The sequence below is a fragment of the Protopterus annectens genome, chromosome 2.part2 (assembly GCF_019279795.1).
Source record: "Protopterus annectens isolate FY-2018-M chromosome 2.part2, PAN1.0, whole genome shotgun sequence".
NCBI lineage: Eukaryota > Metazoa > Chordata > Ceratodontiformes > Protopteridae > Protopterus > Protopterus annectens.
The window spans coordinates 522,918,861-522,938,792 of NC_056730.1; positions in this window are offsets into that span (position 1 = coordinate 522,918,861).

Sequence of the window (19,932 nt, forward strand, 5' to 3'; positions counted from 1 at the left end):
ACACACACACCTGGGAAAGTCTAGCACAACTTAGCTGGTCTGTTACCACAACCCAGACTATTAAGGACTTGAAGTACACACACAAACCGATAAAAACAAAAAGAAAGAAATCCAAGAGGGAGGTCTCCACACTATTTTATAAAACCAATTTAGCACTTTCATCCAAAGTTAGACTGGACTTTGTCAGAATGCCATTAAAATCAAAATGGATGGTTTTATACCATAATATCAGTCACATGGTCCACAACATTGAGTAGATAGCTTGCCATTAAAACTACTCTTAAAAAGACAGTACACATTAACTAGGAAAAAACTTTTTACAAGAACTAAACTTTAAATATCAGTAATAAAAAGATGAGCCAAAAAAATATTTTTATACAAATACACTTGTTAAAACATGAAAGAATTCAAAACCAATTCAACAAATAAATCCACAAAAATGATTGTAGAGGAGGCAGACCACTTCTTAAAACCACCAAGCATGTTTTTTATTTAATAAACAATAAAATATATAAACACTTTTTTCTCAATATTCCAAAATTACAGAGACTTCATCAGATACAAATTTTAAAACAGCCCAGTTTGTTTTAAACCCTGTAAGGATGACATCATATCCTGAAACAGACTTAAAAAGTTTAAAGCAACAGTATGTCCTAAAACAAAGTCAGATAGCAGCAGTATTCAAGTTCAATTTTGTAAGACATACATGCGTTATTTGGAAGACATATTTATATTGTTGAAAGGACCTAGAGATACATTGAATGCTTTCCTGGAATATATTAACACCACAACTAGTTTTCCAAAATTCACGTATTCAATAAACAACACGAGTATAGCATACTTGGATGTCCTTTTAACGAAGGATGATGTTGCGAACAGGTTTCTAGAAAAGATTTTCTGTAAAAATATATACTCCAATAGTTTTTTACATTTTAGTAGTTGTCCCCCATTCAAACAAAAATGGGCAGTTGTAAAGGGGCAGTTTGTCCATGCTGCCCATATGACAATTGTATGGGAGATGTACAATGAGGAATGTAATTTGCTGAAACAAATGCTTCTCAAGAGAGGTTACCCAAGTTCATTAATAGACCAAATTGCTAATAAAGTGAACAGTAAGAGAAGGTCTGGACATTTTGCCCCTATTTTAAACATGAAAAACACTAATGTAGTACAAACATTAGAAAATGTCTGTTTAACAACTACAGGATTCAACACTATTAATAATAATAACAATAAAACTACAATATGTGTATCAGCTATACCGAAGTCCTACGAGAATAGTTTTTTTAACAACATTTAATAGGGAAGCAAATTACATAAAGAATATTTTGACTAAAAACTGGGAGTTTATTAGGAATGAGAAAGTTATGAGGGACATTTTAGGAGAGGCTCCCATTTGTGTATACAAGAAAGGACATTGTTTAAAAAACATATTCGAGACACAGAAAGGTGAGCAGTATAAAGGGTTTATGCACAGATGTGGTAGGTGTAAATTTTGTAACAACATTATTGAAACAGACAAAGGTGTGGAGATTAACGGAACAAATATCTGGGTTAAAGGAAAATTTACATGTTCTACAGAGAGGGTCATTTATTGGGCTATTTGTGTTTCCTGCCCATGTTTTTATGTGGGCAAGACTGAAAGAAAATTTAAAACCAGAATTAGTGAACATCTTAGACACATAAGAGATGGCTGGGAAGGTAATGCCTTAGCGAGACATATTACAGGGTTTCCACAACATGAATTTAAGTTCATTATATTGGATTGTGTGGTACCTAGAATTTGTGGGGTGGCATGGCCCCTACTTATTTAAAAAATTGGAACTTGCATGGCAGTTGAGACTGAATTACATGTACTGGCCAAGACTGAATGACAACCTGTCTATTAGTAGCCTTTTAAAATTAAAAGCCCTTATAAGGCATTGAACTTGTAGTAATAGGGTATGTGAAGGTAATAGTGCAGTGGTTATTACACTTGCTTCATATGTAGAAGGTTCTGGGTTCAATTCCTAGTGGAAGCTGTTCATTTACCTTTCATTATTTTTACTATTTTACAATTTTGTTTGTTTATCTTTTATTAGCACATTTACTGGGGTAATAGAATGCTATATTTAATTATACTATATTAAATTGATTGGTTTTATTATATTGTTTAATTTTTTTAAATATCCATGATATATAATATATTTTTGAACTTGAATACTGCTGCTATCTGACTTTGTTTTAGGACATACTGTTGCTTTAAACTTTTTAAGTCTGTTTCAGGATATGATGTCATCCTTACAGGGTTTAAAACAAACTGGGCTGTTTTAAAATTTGTATCTGATGAAGTCACTGTAATTTTGGAATATTGAGACGAAAGCGCTTATATATTTTATTGTTTATTAAATAAAAAACGTGCTTGGTGGTTTTAAGAAGTGGTCTGCCTCCTCTACACTCATTTTTGTGGATTTACTTGTTAAAACATGAATATTCTAGTACAACAATACAAAACTTCAAAGAAAAGCCATGTAAAAAGCCAGTTTTACAGGGCAAAAGTAGCCTTCTGTTTTAAAACACTGCTGATTGAAGTTGTTTCATTTAGCCCAGGAAAAACAGTGGCATTACCTTATAGTTTCCACTGCAATTCTTTATATTCTAAGAAATCATCAGCTGGCCATCCCCTTTCCCTCAAGTTCATGTGGTCAAGAACAAAGAATTTGAAGGAGTGGGAGATGTCCCTTGATGTGTTTATAGAGGGCATTTCTTTCATCATTCTTTTTTATATCATAATAATGCTGACATATTCTAGCCCTTGGGTCCTTTTTGCTTTCCCTATATAGAACCCATCACATGATTGTCACTTTGCTACATAAAGCACAGCTTTACTACCACAGTCAATTTTTTTGTTTAGGTATTACTTTTCCATAATTCTCAAGTATAAAACTAGTACCGTCCAAAATGAAACAATACTGGGAACAGTGACCAGACTTTGGCACTCTACCTTTTCCCCTTAAGGTATTAGTCCTTTCTAATAAAGATTTGAAACTAGTGTCCTTCTTGTATAAAATTTTAGGTGTCACACCTACCACCCTAGTGTGTTCTGGGTCTATACAAAAATGGTTCCAGTTCTTTTCTATAATGGATTTGATGTTGAAAACATCTGTGTTAAAGGGCAACCCAGTGCTTTGTTGTATACCCTTGGGTTGTCACGTTTATCTCATTCTTGATCAAGGATCCTAAACCAGTCACCCCTCCAAGCAGTGGGCTGAAGTGCCCTGACATTCTTTTGTTTGTAACTTCAATGAAAATTTCACTCAAAAAGAGTTCAGGATACCTTCTACTTATTAAGATACTTTTCAACTTTTTATACTCAGTGCTGAATGTAAAATCATTTGACACCATGCAAGCTAACCTTATACATTGACCTTTGATAGGGGACTTCTTCTGATGCATTGGGTGCCAGCTATCAAAATGCAACAATGAGTTAGAATAAGTGGGCTTCCTGTATATAGTGGATTCAAACTGCATGAGGTTTCTTTTTTTTTTTAGATGGATACGTCCAAATAATTAACCTTTTCTATCTGATCTTCCATGGTAAACCTTAAAAAATCAGTTGATGTCTGTATATATTTGAAAAATTGCTCTAATCTGTCACAGGTGTCTATCCAAAATAAAATAATGTCATCCAAATAACAACCATAGACAGACCAGCTGTTCCTATATTCGGATGTGAGAATGTAATTGTTCTCCCAGTAGGCCAATACCATGTTTGTGAAGGTAGGGGCACAAGCTCCCATCTCTACCCCACTAGTCTGTCTAAAAAGCTGGTTTTCAAAGATAATAAAATTGTTTTCAAGGGCAGCCTCCATGAGTATTCTTAATGTAAGAATTTTAGTCTGATCAAGTTCAGAGTTAAAACAACGATATTCGTAAAACCAGTCAAAACCCATGTCATGGGGGATGACGGAAAACAAGTCTTGAACATCTATGGTCACAAATATGATGTTCTCAGTTTTGAGAAACCCTAGCCAAAAATTCTGGTGACTAGCCCCCCACCTTTGTCGGGTTTCATCATTCTGACTAAACTGATCCCTGTACATGCATTCAAGATTTCCCGCTTACTAGGACTAAGGATAGAGTTTAAACCGTGAGGCAACACACTCTTTGAGATTTGATTTTCACACAGACACACACACACACACACACACACACACACACACACACACACACACACACACACACACACACACACACACACACACACACCTGGGAAAGGCTGGCACAACTTTTCCATTCTGCCGCCTCCACCCATACTATAAGGCAGATCTGCTGCCACCAGAACACTCAAAGGCAGCTACTTTAAGGCTCTTAAAATTAATACTTACACAAATGGTAGTGTTTAACCAAACAGCAAGACTTTCGGGAATGTGGAGCCACAGTGCCACTAAATAAATGCAAGTGCTCTCAAAGGTTAAATATTTTGTAAAAGACCAGCCACAATGAAAGATTTAGATATATTTAATAATAAATAATAACAATATGAAAATACCGTACATCTATTTACCATAAACACCAGAGTTTCAAATCACAGGAAATATGCAAAAACAATACAGATGGAAAAACTCAGAGAGATACGGAAAAAAATACATTTAGCTAATTTCACTATATTTTTCTAACTGACTGAAGAATTACTGTTCCCTACTTACTAAAGCAAGCCAAGATGAACGTGAATTAGTGTCCTGTCAGGTCCAAAAACAGAGTGCACACCTCACATCTCTCACTAGTATTCAAGTACAGTTTCACTGCTGGCTACAGAATGACATCACATCTGGTCACCTGACTCTCTGGTTCTCACACTACCCTCTCACTGAGCCAGGACGTGGCACTAACGTGCCACAATACACAGATAGAACTTTAGTTAAGGTTTAATACAGCATTTGGAAACTGTTAAAATTCCACTACAGCACTTCCAATCTTCCTGTAGAGACTAACAAGTCATTTTCTGGCACCACAGAGTAGCAATTAGTTCACCACTAAGGACAACAGAGCAGGATCCCAGCCCAGGCTTTTCACAGACATTGCATCTCTGGCTGCATTCAGAGCTGTGAGATAAAATCTTTATGGTCTAAACCAAGTCATTTACTTTCAGGCTATTTTTCTGAAGGTTAGCTAGGCTGAGCTTAACCACGTCCCTTCCAGTACCCTCTATTAAAATATATACATTTGATCAGTCACAACAGTACAGTTCGACATACATGTATATATATTTTTCTGTCCAGCAGGACCCACTGTTGATACATTGTTAACACAAGCATCTGTACAAATCAGTTTGATATTCAAATGATATATATTTTTGCAAAACTCCAGCTAGCTATGCTGGCATATGTTACACATTCACTGCCCTACTCCTCCTGGCACAGTTGGCACTACCTCACATCATCACACCCCCACCTTCCATATTGTTCCTCTCATCCACAATATAGACAGTATTTCTTTAAGTGAAAGGATTACATCTTATCTAGTATTTGGTCTAGGCTGTTTCTTGACACCCACTCCAAACACACAAGCCCTTTCTATTTTTATGTCATCTTCTGACAATCCTGTCCATATACTAAGACAGACTGTTATAAATTCCTTACGGCCCTTTCCTGCTACTTATTCTGAAAATTACAAAAATCTCAAATTTTCATTGCATGGCAGCAATATGGTACTTCATTGTGTGCCTCACCATGTCTGAATGCACTTGCTTGCCTTTCCAGTGACATAGACCATTTCAGTGACATGCATCTTACTGGTCCAACTCTTCCCATGATCCTCCCTAATGCTACTTGCCCCTGTAACTTGGGTCTTCTAATTTACTAAACAATGTTTTTTGGAGTACCAGTGCCAAAAAGCCCTGGTAGATATTTGAGATGATTCCGGTCATACCAAGTTACATGATGCTTGATATTTAGCACTGTATAACAGTGAAACAGTTGGTAATGAATCACAGCCCTAATATTATCTGGAGCACTTACTTTGAAAATGAGAAAACTATCAGACATTTTCACTGGTTTCAATTTATAGTTAGTATGCAATCATCTTGTCTTTTTCCTTAGTCTGCCTTTTTTTTACTTTTTTTTTATATAGCTTAAGTCAAGAAGTAGATAGTAAGAAGTGTACAACTAAGAATCTAAAAGATAGGGACAAGTCAGCACAACATAAAACTTAGAACCGAAATATAGATTGACCACCCAGCTTCACGGATTGAATAAAAGGCACATAATTCAAATGTCCAAGTAACAAACAACTTATTTACCAAACACAATTGGCATACCAGTTAAATGCATTCATCCTAAAAGGACTTCATCAGAACCAAATACAAGTCTTCCCCAAAACCTCAGGAAACACTGCTTTGGGTCATAGTAGCAGACTGCAGGACCAAGTACAAAGTGAAAACACCATCCAGACAAAATCTTCTTGTAGCTTACTGTAGACTGCAGGAGCAAGTACAAAGTAAAAACACCACTTAGACAAAATCTTCTTGTAGTTTAATGCAGCAGGACAAAACGCAAAGGCACTTCAATGAGTCCAATTCACCACTCATTACATCAAAGACAAACCTGGCAATATGTGTAAAATGTAAAGACTTTATTAAAAATATGTAAAAAAAACTCTGATTAAGTACCATTAACATAAAGGGATTAAAGCACTTACTTTTTTTCTCTTTTACACAGTTTTAATAAAGTCTTTTTTAGGTTTTGTGGAAGACTTGTATCCAGTTCTGATGAAGTCCTTTTGGGATGAACTTGCTTAACTGGTATGCCAATTGTGTTTAGTAAACAAAGTTGTTTTTACTTGGACATTTGAATCTGTGCCTTTCATTCACTCCATGAAGCTGGGTGGTCAGACTACATTTTGATAGTAAGAAGTGTGTTTAACTTTATTAAAGGCCATTTTATCACTTTGCACTGCCTAAACTGATCTTTATCACACACATTTGGAAGAGAAAAATAAGAACTGCTGTGTTAGTCCACTAAGAGAAAACAGAAAGACATTTAATTTAATACCTTTTATTGTATCAACATAGGTTATGCAATTACTCTGTGTGCTGTGTTGGACTGAAAAAGTTATTAGATCATGTCTGCGTTCCAATGACTTTGTGTCGCACAAATTACAAGTTAATGGTGTGAAATTTATCAATTACAGGTGTATCTTTTTTCATGTATGAATGCATGTGTTTATATTTGCTAACCAGGGTAGAGTATTGATCCACAGTAGACCTAGTTCAGTATATCATAATTTTTGATAGCACTATGTAACAGATCCTTTTATGAATATTGTGAACATTTTTCAGTCTTGTTGCTCAGTTTTTGTGACTGTAAAAGTTGTATGATCATCTTAAAGTGTCTGCAAAGATTAGTCATGTACCTATGTAGCCAGAATATGTCACTGTTTTGTTTAGCTGTCAGCAGCCTTTGCTCTCTCTTTTTGTGTGTCATATTGTTGAACAGAGTTTCAAAACCATTTTGCAACAGTAACACCCCGATTTAAAGCCTGTTGAACACAGAGAATAATATCAGCAGCAACCCCTAACATTTATTTCTAAGTGTAATCATGCCTGTATTCCAAATATTTCTGCTGTACATGACAAAAGCCTACACTGAGTGTGCACAATTTCTTTATAGCTTCATGAATAGCTCCACCATGTTGGATTGTTTAATTTGCCTGTATTTTGGCTCTTTATGCAGCGGCCACGGTGGTGCAGTGGTTAGCATTGTCATCTTACAGCAACAGGTTCTCCGGTTCGAGCCTCGGCTGGGGTGCCTTCTGTGTGGAGTCTGCATGTCCTCCCTGTGGCCACCTGGGTTTCCTCCGGGTGCTCTGGTTTCCTCCCACATCCCAAAGACATGCTGTAGATGGATTGGACACTCTAAATTGGTCCTAGGTGTGAGTGTGTGTGTGCCTTCTGTGGAAGGTTGGGCACCGAGCTGGCAACTTGACACTGTAAAACTCCACTGCCAATCATGAGCAGACAGGTGATCTGCTGTGGCGACCCCCTAACTGGGAAAAGCTGAAAGAAGAAGATGCTTTCATTAGCATACACTGCCTTTTCCCTCAGAGCATTTCTTAGTGGTGTATAGTTTTGCTAGTAATATGTCCTCTGTAAGATGTTTGCAATATACAATTACATATTAGAAACAGTATTGTGCATCAAATATTTTAGTTCATCACTGTCTATAAAACAAGGAGCATGTCAATTATACCCTCATTTGCACAACTATACCATGAAGCGAGACTAAAGTTCCTAACATTTCTATAATGATAAAACTAAGTGAAATATGATGCAGTTCAACAATTATAGAGGCAATCATTCACAAATAAGCAGGAACAAGAAATCAACACATTTTGCTCTGCAATACATATTGATAAATCCAATTTTGTGAATAAGCAAGCATTAGCTATCCACTGTGTATATCAGACATACATGTAACCCTAAGTCACAAAGACATGTACAAAGGGCAGGGCACAGTCATCATAATTTGCACATGGGGGGTAGGAGGGCAAGGCTAATACCAAAGAAGTGAGCATGTGCAGGTAAGAAACACATGTATCTTCATAGGTTCATAGGATGATACTAGGCTATTGGCCCAGAGGCCCTTATAAGCCTAGCCAAGAACTTTGCCCATGCTCCCACAAAGTCAGAACCTGTTTTCTGTGTCCAGCAGGGACACAGGTGGGATCCTAGGGGTGTATTTTCACATTCAGTCATCCAGGTTCCTCTTAAAGAGGGCTAGAGAAGTACTATGCTTGACATGGAGAGGGAGCCCATTCTATAGATGGGGGAGTCTTTGGGACAGAAATCTATCAGGCGGGTTGCACGAGTGGAGTTTGACTTATGGATATGCAGCAACTCCATCAAGACTGGGTCTGAGATGGCCTTGTACGCCAGACACAGGTCACCTCTGAGCAGTCTGTAAGAGATTGACTAGAGGGACAGGGCTTTTAGCCTATCAGTATAGGACAGGTGTTTGAGACCCTGGATTTTCCTGGTCAGGAACCTCTGTGGTCTCTCCAGCTGCTGCATGTGCTTGACAAGGTACATGCCGAAAAGAGCATTGTACTCAATAATTGGCTTGATAAGGGAGGAGTATTCAGTGTTCAGAGCCATTAACAGCAGATATACAGAACTCAACAGTACTGTTTAGCTAGTTTGCATGTATGTAAAGTGGTACAGGCAAGTGAATTATTTATTTCAATGTGTGTGTGTATCTCTCCATGAAGACAATCAAGTACTGTGCTAGCACTACATCCTAGAATCTTGGACAGGTGTGAGCCATGCATTGTAGTCTACTCAGTTCAGCGTTGTCACCCCTGGCCATGAGAGCCACCTCTGACATGAGTTGCACTGCTGCTTCCATGGCCCTGGCTAGAAGTTCTGGTGCTACCTGAACATGACCAACGTCTGTTGGACAAGCTCCTCGCAACTACTTCTAGAACCACAACCCTGTGGCCTACCATGTCTGTGTGTGGACATTGCAATCCCTGATGAAGCAATGGATGTAGTGTTAGTGTCACTGCGGGAGTGGGATCTTGCATGGCCACATCTGTTAACACCAGAAGATACAGTGGCTCTCCAGCTACAAGAATGCTCAACCTCCCTCAACAGACATTAAATCACAGAAACTGCCAAATACAATGTGTTGTTCATCTGTCTAAGGAGTTGACCACATGGTTCGGGGAGTCACTCATATCAAAATGCACAGCATTTAATAGGCACAATATCTCTTTTGAGGCCCTGGTGGAACATGCCTGTGCCTTCATTACAACCCTACACATATGTCTGGTTGCACCTAGTGACTCACCAACTTCAGGAGGATTGTGGAGAGTTGGCTTACTCCAAGCACACCTACCAACCTTCCTGTGTGGCACCATGCCCTCATGATGGCTACTGGGAGCAGCAACTGACTCTGCAACTGGAGTAACCACACTACTCCGATCAACTGTGTCAACCTTAACCTGTCCTGTTTCAGAGGTCTGTGTATCCTGGGTATGCATAGGCATACTGACTCTATCCAAAACATGGACGGGGGTGTGGGAGTCATAACTTCATTGTCACACTGACCTTCTGCACCCCCAGACTGGGCCTCTTCATCACCACCATCAGTCACCAGAGGCTACAGATACTCTGTCATCAGGTGGTAGGAATGCCACATTGCTACTCTCCAATTCACCTGTGATAACAAGAATAAACACAACAAACAGAAAAATGGAGAATAAAATTGATCACATATTTTCCTTATAATAAATGTACGCTAAACTTCTTAACACATGCTAATGCTACTTAAACTTTACTGTCAGATAGAACTGAAGCTACCTTATATACAGTATTAACAATAAAAAAACTGTGCTTACCATGTGCAGGTGAGCTGGCAGTTTCCAGTTCAGAAATGTCTGCAAGTGAAGAATGCAAAGGAAAGAAGTCTGCTAAGTATCACAATGTAAATGAAACAAGAAAAAGAGAATAGTCCCCCTCAGAAGTGCAGATAAAAATTATCTCCTAAAAAATGTTATCAAACAGTTGTATTTCCACCCCAAACCCAAAGCAAACTCTACTATTTCTGCATAACTGTTGTCTGAGTCATAATTATCACTTACTTGCTCCCTCTCTCTCTCTCTCTCTCTCTCTCTCTCTATCCACACACACACACACACACACACACACACACACACATATATATATATATATATATATATATATATATATATATATATGGGTCTCCTTTAGATTACCGAACCGACACTTCACCGACACGCAGAAGACCGAGATGAAACGACCGACAGGTAAGTTGACCAAAACGGTGATTTGCCGACAGCTGAAAGACCGACAAGGGTAACGTGTGAGCGCGACTCGGTAAGTGTGCGATAGTGACGGATTTAGGAGCGGTCAGGTAAGTGTGCGATATTGTGGGATTTTGGGTTAGGGTGTGGGAAAGGTGAGTGTGCGGCAGTGTTGGAGTTAGGGTTCGGGTAAGGTAAGTGTCTGATAGTGACGGACTGTAGTTTAGGGACAGGTTAAGTGAGTTAGGTTTAGAGTGCGGGTAGGGTGAGTGTGTGATAGTGACGGGCTTTATGTTTTAGGGTGGGTTAAGTGAGTTAGGGTTAGGGTGCAGGTAGGTTAAGTGTGCGATAGTGACAGTCTTTAGGTGTAGGGGTGGGTTAAGTGAGTTAGGGTTAGGGTGCGGGTAGGGTAACTGTGCGGTAGTGTCGGACCTTAGGGTTAGGGTTTGGGTTAAGGTTAGTGGATATGTCATTGTGTGTCGTGTAGTTTACGTTGTTTGTGTCGGTGTAATGGTGTTCGGTTTTGTGAGTTGTCGGTGTTGTGTGTTTCCGGTTATTTGGGGTCGGTGTTTTGTGTGTCGGTGAATTGTCGGTTCAGTAATGTAAAGTAGACCCATATATATATATATATATATATATATATATATATATATATATATAAAATATGTAAACATCTTAGATATATGCATATAAAGATATATACAACTTCAAAGGTGCCAATATGAGCAAGTAGCTACACCATAAGCCCAACACATGAAACAAAATGCTCACAAAGAGTATGGTACTCTAGTCTCTTTATTGCTAAGCACTTTCTTCCCCAGTATATGGGGAATACTCTGGTATTTATAGCAATGTGTTTTAATACATATGTATATTTTTCATTATATTTTATATAATTGAAGTATTTTACTTTTATTTTACACCAATAGTTTTGCTCCTTATTGTTATGTATCTTGCAATTGTATTCTTATAGGTGCATTACATTTATATAATCCCTTTTGAAAGTATATGTTGATATTAAGTCTGATGAAGCATCCTGAGAAACGTGAAAGCGCTCACTACTTCTAATAAAAGAATGATTTTATAGCATTTTACCTGGGATTTATTACTGCTTTTCACCTGGTTTGCTTTGATTATCGTGGTGTATCTACCTCTTATTTGGTTTGGATATTTAAAACTCAATTGTCAGCACAGATCTTATAATACTTTTGTAATGGGGATAACACGTTTGACTGTGTAATACATTGCAGCATTAACAATAAATATAAATGTAGCATTAAAAAATAATACCAAACTGTTATAACTGCCATATCCATTGCTGTGGCATTCATTTAGGTAGAAATACACAAACAAAACATACTTTTCTTTTCCTGTTAACACAGATGAAAATGCCAGACCTTCCTACATACTTACAATACAATCATCTGCATTAAGTATGCAAACATGACATACAAAATAAAATAATTTGTTATGCAGCATACAGCATGCAGTAGCATAATTGTAGAAATGCAGACATAGCTATGGCAAAGGACGGGATAAAAGTAAACAAATGTAGAATAATAAAAATAAGGGATAAAAGTAAACAAATATAGAATAATAAAAATGTTTTGAGTAGTAACTGCACTTTACCTTTTATGGTTAAACTAAGAGCATTATTTAAGAAATATCAACATACCTTGACAATACAGCACTGTAGAAAATAAATAACTCTCACAAAGTCTTGCGTTACTCATATCAAGCTCTGTGTTTCAAAACAGTCTCCTCAGTATGATACAAGGGCATTAGCTACACAATTATGAGAGTCAGCCCCGTGAGTTCTGTGAGTATGCAAATGAGGTGTGAAATTATTAGCATTCCTGAACACCAAAACCTGCACTTAAAGGGAAGGTAAACCTGGTGTAAGGACCTACATGATTACATGCACATGCCCTAACAATGCAAGGATGAGCACTGAGAAATGTTTCCTGTAAATCCCTTGCAGGTGTCTATGATTGCTGTAATTGCAGAACCAATCAGCTTTCACAGTCTCCCCCCTCTTTGATATACACCTACTAAGAGCTGGTGGAAGATATAATGAAGAGGGGCCTTAGTGCATGCATCAGCAGGGTTGAAAAAGTTCTGTGTCATATTGCAAAGATGATGCCATGTCTGGCACCAACTTAGTGGATTGCTGCAGGAGACAATGATGACAGTTCCAGGGGTGAGGATAAGATTATCAACATTCTCAAGTTGGACATGGGTGTGCTTCTAATTTCTTCAGTCATGGTGTCCCTCAACTTTTTGTCTTCATCACCATCCCTATCTGTCTTGTACATTTTGCATGTCTAGAAATGCTTTCTAACCTACTCTACTTACCTGACACTGTCATTCCTAAGCACCCTTTCCAACATTCCTCTTTCTCCCCAAAAATAAATAAACACATGGGCGCCTGCCCCACAAAAGATTTATGCCCCATACATAGCTCTCCGCTTTGCCTATATGTAATCTTGACACAATTGAGTTGGTCCAATTGGCTGTACAACATTATTCTGCTGTTTTCACTCATGACTGGTATGGTGACTCTGCATAGTCATAAAATTGTGCATACAATTGTACATATACATTGTGAAGACATTGAAAAGCTATGGTGCTCTCCTGCAACTCCTGCAAATTCATGTATTATTCCCCCTGTGAGCTAGCCTCTACTTGCAAATCCTATTTTCACCACTATATGATCTGCTCCTTTTTCACACATTTAATCTTGTCAAAAATAGATTCACACACAACACAAATTCCCCCAATGAAGTATTGTAGTGAAACTCTCCCAATTGGGAATTAACCCCTACATTACCAGATTGGTAGCCAATTGGTTCACTGACAGGACACATATTGTCAAAGTGAGTGACTTCTCCTCTAGCAAAATGCCAGCCACCAATGGCATATCACAGGGTTCTATGCTGGACCCCTTACTGTTCGGAATTTTTTTTCTCAGAAGTCCAGGGCAACTTGGATGGCCTGTGGCTGACCAAGTTTGCTGATGACTGCAAATTGGGAGCAATCACTAGGTCCTCAAATGATGTTAATATACTGCAGACAGGGTTAATGTAGACAAATTATTGATGCCAAAGCCATGGATTAAAGCTAAATGCAAAAAAATGCATTATAATTCCCTTTGGGAAAGCTGACATCCCTGCTAATTACATTATATACAGTATCTCCCTAAGTGCAGCCCCAGTAGTATGTGATCTGGGTACTCAGGTTGATAGCAATCTGAACTTTGACGACTACGTATCCACAGTAGTAAGGAACTTCTTCTATGTGCCACATCTTATAAGTAAAGGCATCGCATCTAGCTTTAAGGATGTTATAATTCCATTATACTTGGCCATCATCAGACTAATAATTAAGTACAATGCTCCTTTCTGCATGTACCTTACCAGACACTTGCAACAACTGGAGAGACCACAGAGGTTTCTCACCAAGAAATTACAGGGTACACAAAACAAGTCTTATGTGTAAAGACTGAAATTCCATCACTGTATTCTGTCTCCTACAGGTTGGTAAGGGGTTACATGAGCTTGGCTTACAGGTCAGTTTATGACCCAGTCCTGATGGAAATGCTACACATTCATAAATCAAACTGCATACGGGTCACTTGCTCCAGGGATCTTAACCTATCTACTGACATGAACAGGTCATGCTGGAGAGATAGATACATCTCCCAGAGACTGCCACTTCTCTAGGACAAGCTTCCAATTCATGTGAAAGAGAGCCCCTCCATGACCGTCTTCAAAAGCAATCTAGATCAGTGGATGGGTGACCACAAATTCACTCCTGGGATGGTGCTCGTGTCTGTTCTGGACAGAGAAAGACAGTATTAACTACCAACAGTTGGGGAAACTCAGGATAAATATGGCTATACCTATAAGGGCTCTAGGGCCTTTAGCCTAGTAATCTTCTATGAACCTATAACATGGTCAGAAATGAACCATTAAAAAGTCTTCACTTTATGTCATTGGCATTTGTATGAAGTTTGGCATAGTGCAGCAATGCTGAGCGACAGTGAATGCTTTTTAACTTCTTTTTGCAAAAGCTGAAAAATTCAACTCAATCTGCAGTGGTCTTGCAACTTTTGCACAAATGTGCTTAAATCTGCTGCACTATGGGAAAACAGAGTAAAGGCAGACTAAGGCAGTACTGTGATACAGTTACTTTATCAGTTCTTAGTCTGCTGAAAGTATTAAAGTAGGACTTTTGAGGTGGGGTGTTGAGATAATTACTCTGTAGCCTGATGCTTTTGTAATGTGTCATTGATTTGATTACACCTGTATGTCAATTTATTACTTCATGGGAGTTCATATTCCTATCATCTAGTTAACTGCAAATGTCTGTATTTCTCTTCATATACATCATCATCATCATCTTTCAGCTGTTCCCATTAGGGGTCACCACAGCAGATCATCTGTTTCCATTTCTTTCTGTCCTCTGCATCTTGCTCTGTCACACCAACCACCTGTATGTCCTCTCTCACCACATCCATAAATCTTATCTTAGGCCTTCCTCTTTTCCTGTTACCTGGTAGGTTCATCCTTAGCATCTTTTTCTCAATATACTCAGCATCCCTCCTCAGCACATGTCCAAACCAACGTAATCATGCCTCTCTGGCTTTGTCTACAAACCTTCCAACCTGGGCTGACCCTCTAATATACTTATTCCTAATCCTGTCCACCCTCGTCACACCCAGTGCAAATCTTAACATCTTTAACTCTGCCACATCCAGCTCTAACTCCTGCCTTTTTGTCAATGCCACTGTCTCCAACCTATATAACATAGCTGGTCTCACTACCCTCTTGTAGACCTTCCCTTTCACTCTTACTGGTACTCGTCTGTCATAAATCACTCCTGACACTCTTCTCCACCCACTCCATCCTGCCTGTACTCTCTTCTTTACCTCTCTTCCACACTCACCATTACTCTGAACTACTGATCCCAAGTATTTAAACTCATCCACCTTTGCCACCTCTACTCCTTGCATCCTCAAAATTCCTCTATCCTCCCTCTCATTCACACACATATATTCTGTCTTAGTCCTGCTGACCTTCATTCCTCTTCTCTCTAGGGCATAACTCCATCTTTCCAGGGTCTCCTCCACCTGTTCCCTACTCTCACTACAGATCACAATGTCATCTGCAAACATCATGGTCCACAGGGACTCCTGTCTGACCTCGTCTGTCAACCTGTCCATCACCATTGCAAATATGAAAAGGCTCAGAGCTGATCCTTGATGTAATCCCACCTCCACCTTAAACGGATCCGTCACTCCCACCGCAGACATCACCACTGTCACACTACCCTCGTACATATCCTGTACCACTCTTACATACTTCTCTGACACTCCCGACTTCCTCATATAATACCACAACTCCTCTCTAGGCACCCTGTCATATGCTTTCTCTAAGTCTACAAAAACACAATGCAACTCCTTCTGACCATCTCTGTACTTCTCCATCAACACTCTCAGAGCAAACATTGTATCTGTAGTGCTCTTTCCCGGCATGAAACCATACTGCTGATCACTAATCATCACGTCCCTTCTTAACCTAGCTTCCACTACTCTTTCCCATAACTTCATGCTGTGACTGATCAATTTAATCCCTCTGTAGTTACTACAGCTCTGCACATCACCCTTATTTTTAAAAATCGGTACCAAAACACTTTTTCTCCATTCCTCAGGCATCCTCTCACTTTCCAAAATTTCATTAAACAATCTGGTTAAAAACTCCACTGCCATTTCACCTAAATACCTCCATGCTTCCACAGGTATGTCATCTGGACCAACAGCCTTTCCATTCTTCATCCTCTTCATAGCTATCCTTACTTCCTCCTTGCTAATCCATTGCACTTCATGATTCATTATCCCCACATCATCCAACCTTCTCTCCCTCTCATTCTCTTCATTCATCAACCCCTCAAAGTACTCTTTCCATCTGGTCAACACACTCTCCTCACTTGTAAGTATGTTTCCCTCATTATCCTTTATCACCTTTACCTGCTGCACATCTTTCCTAGCTCGGTTCCTCTGTCTAGCCAATTGGTGCAGGTCCTTTCTCCCTCCTTAGTATCCAACCTTTCATACAACTCTTCATATGCCTTATCGTTAGCCTTCGCCACCTCTCTCTTTGCCATGCACCTCATCTCCTTATACTCCTATCTACTTTCTTCATCTCTCTGACAATCCCACTTCTTCTTTGCCAACCTCTTTCTCTGTATACTCTCCTGTACTTCCTCATTTCACCACCATGTCTCCTTGTTGTCCTTCCTCTGTCCAGATGTCATACCAAGCACCTTTCTAGCAGTCTCCCTTACTAGCTCTGCTGTAGTTACCCAGCTATTTGGTAACTCTTCACTGCCACCCAGTGCCTGTCTTAACTCTTCCCTGAACTCTACCTCACAATTACCCTTTTTCAGTTTCTACCATTTGATCCTTGGTGCTGCCCTCACACTCCTCCTCCTCTTCTTGATCACCAACATCATCTTACAAACCACCATCCTATGCTGCCTAACTACACTTTCCCCAGTCACCACTTTACAGTCTCCAATCTCCTTCAAACTGGCCCTCCTACATAAGATATAATCCACCTGTGTGCATCTTCCTCCACTCTTGTATGTCACCCTATGCTCCTCCCTCTTGTTAAAATACATATTCACCACAGCCATGTCCATTTTTTTCACAAAATCCACTACCATCTGACCTTCTGCATTCCTTTGTTTAACACCATACCTACCCATCACTTCCTCAACCCCTCTGTTCCCTTCACCAACATGCCCATTGAAATCTGCTCCAATCACCACACTCTCACCCCTGGGTACAGTCATCATGACTTTATCCAACTCACTCCAAAATTTTTCTTTCTCATCCATCGCACACCCAACTTGTGGAGCATATGCACTAACATTCATCATTATACCATCAATTTCCAGCGTCATAAACATTACTCTATCCGACATTCTTTTCACCTCCAAAACATTCTTAGCATACTGTTCCTTCAGGATAACTCCTACGCCATTTCTCCTCCCATCCATACCATGATAAAACAATTTGAACCCACCTCCAATACACCTACCCTTACTCCCCTTCCATCTGATCTCTTGCACACACAATATACCAACCTTTCTTCTGGCCATCATATCTGCCAGCTCTCTCCCTATACCAGTCATACTGCCAACATTCAAAGTTCCGACCCTCACTACCACAGTCCTAGCCTTTCTCCTCTCTTCCTGCCTTCGGTCATGCCTTCCACCTCCTCTCCTTCTTCGGCCAACAGTAGACCAATGTCCGCCTGCACCCTGTTGGCTAACAGTACTGGTGGTGGTCGTTGTTAGCCCAGGCCTCGACCGATCCATTATGTAAATATTTAATGGTGTCTGCATGAATAATTTGGCCAAGTTTTACACTGGATGCCCTTCCTGATGCAACCCTCCCCATTTATCCAGGCTTGGGACCGGCACAAAGAAATGCCCTGGCTTGTGCATCCCCAGTGACTGGGTTATTTCTCTCCATATACAACAGTTCTTTAACATAACATTGGAACAGTGCAGCAGGACATCATTGTCAAAAAAGGTGCCCCAACAGAGAGACTTATTAAATAAAACTTATCCTGGTTAGATAGTTATGTTTATTGCACTGTCCTATCCCTTATTTGTTCCTATAGCAAGAACTTTATTGTACAGAGCATAAGAGATTAATGATGATTTAATAATTAAGACTAAAACACTATATATATGTTCCTACATGTCCAACAAAACATATTATTGCTATTCCTCTTTACATCTGTCTCTGCCTCTCTCTATTCACCCCTCCAGCTTACGTAGGTTGTCACTATGCTTCAATAGTGTTATTTTAATGTTGTGCTGTAGTAATTCCATTGTAGCATGATGGGCTGATGCTCACCTGTATAGAAAGATAATTCCAAGGGTTCTAATCCAGCCATTATCTAAATGTTGCTGCCTGTTTGGTACACTAATTTATGTGTACTTCTTATCTACATATTGTTATGAGCTACCATTATTCTTCTTCTGTCATAATCTACCTTGTCCCTGCCTCCATCTCACCCTGTTAATATATGGTCTCCCTTCTGTATCATTAATCTTTCTCCTTTGTAATTGCACAATGTCTGGAGTTGGGCAACAAATGCAACTAAGGCCAAAAGGAAGTATACAGCTTATGGCAATATCTTGTGATTTTATTGCCTTCATCTGCATTATTCTGTCACACCATGTCAGTTTTTTGAGCTACGTTTAGTCAGTTTAATGTAATTTTGAGCAAGGTGAAGAGCTGGCTGTATGGATTACAGTGTTCAGTAGGGTAATGAGAGTTAATATATATATATTCACATTTTCTGAAATCTGCTGTCAAATAATAACTATCACAGTTGTAATAAATGGAGGTATTGCCAGCCCAGCTATCTGGAATTTTGTAAATAATCATATGTCATTTGTGAATATCAATATGATTCATATGCTTGTATTACAAATGTATTAGAACTTTAATGTTGTCTGTGTATCAAACTGCTGGTACAGAAGTGTGGGTTGAAAGGGTTTGTAAAGTACTGAGCTTAAATATGTATCCACAGTGTACCCTACTGGAAAAGAACCGAAATGTGTGTACACTATTGTAACTGTTTCCACAACTCCCTTATCCCAAATTTTACATCATCATCCTATATGCCACACACTGCTGAGGTTATCCTGACAAAAATGCACTCTCTATCCCCTTGAGTCACACTTCTTTTGTGGCACTTGTGACTAGTACATTGTTCTCTAGATTGTTTAACCTAAAAAATAGGAGGTTTGATGTCCAACATGGAAGACTTGTGTGGGTATGTGTGAGACTGTGTGCAACACTTGGCGCTGTATCCACTTCTCCTAAGAAGAAAAAATTAACTGTTCTCACATCTCCCAACCCCAATGTATACAGCAACATCAGACATACTGCTTAGGTCATCCTGACAAAAGTGCACTCTCTCTCCTTAAAAATCAGACTTCTCACGTGGCACTTGTGACTAGTACAGTGTTCTCTAAATTGTGTAACCTAATAGGTAGGAGGTTCAATACCCAACATGAAAGACTTGTATATGTGTATGTATGAAC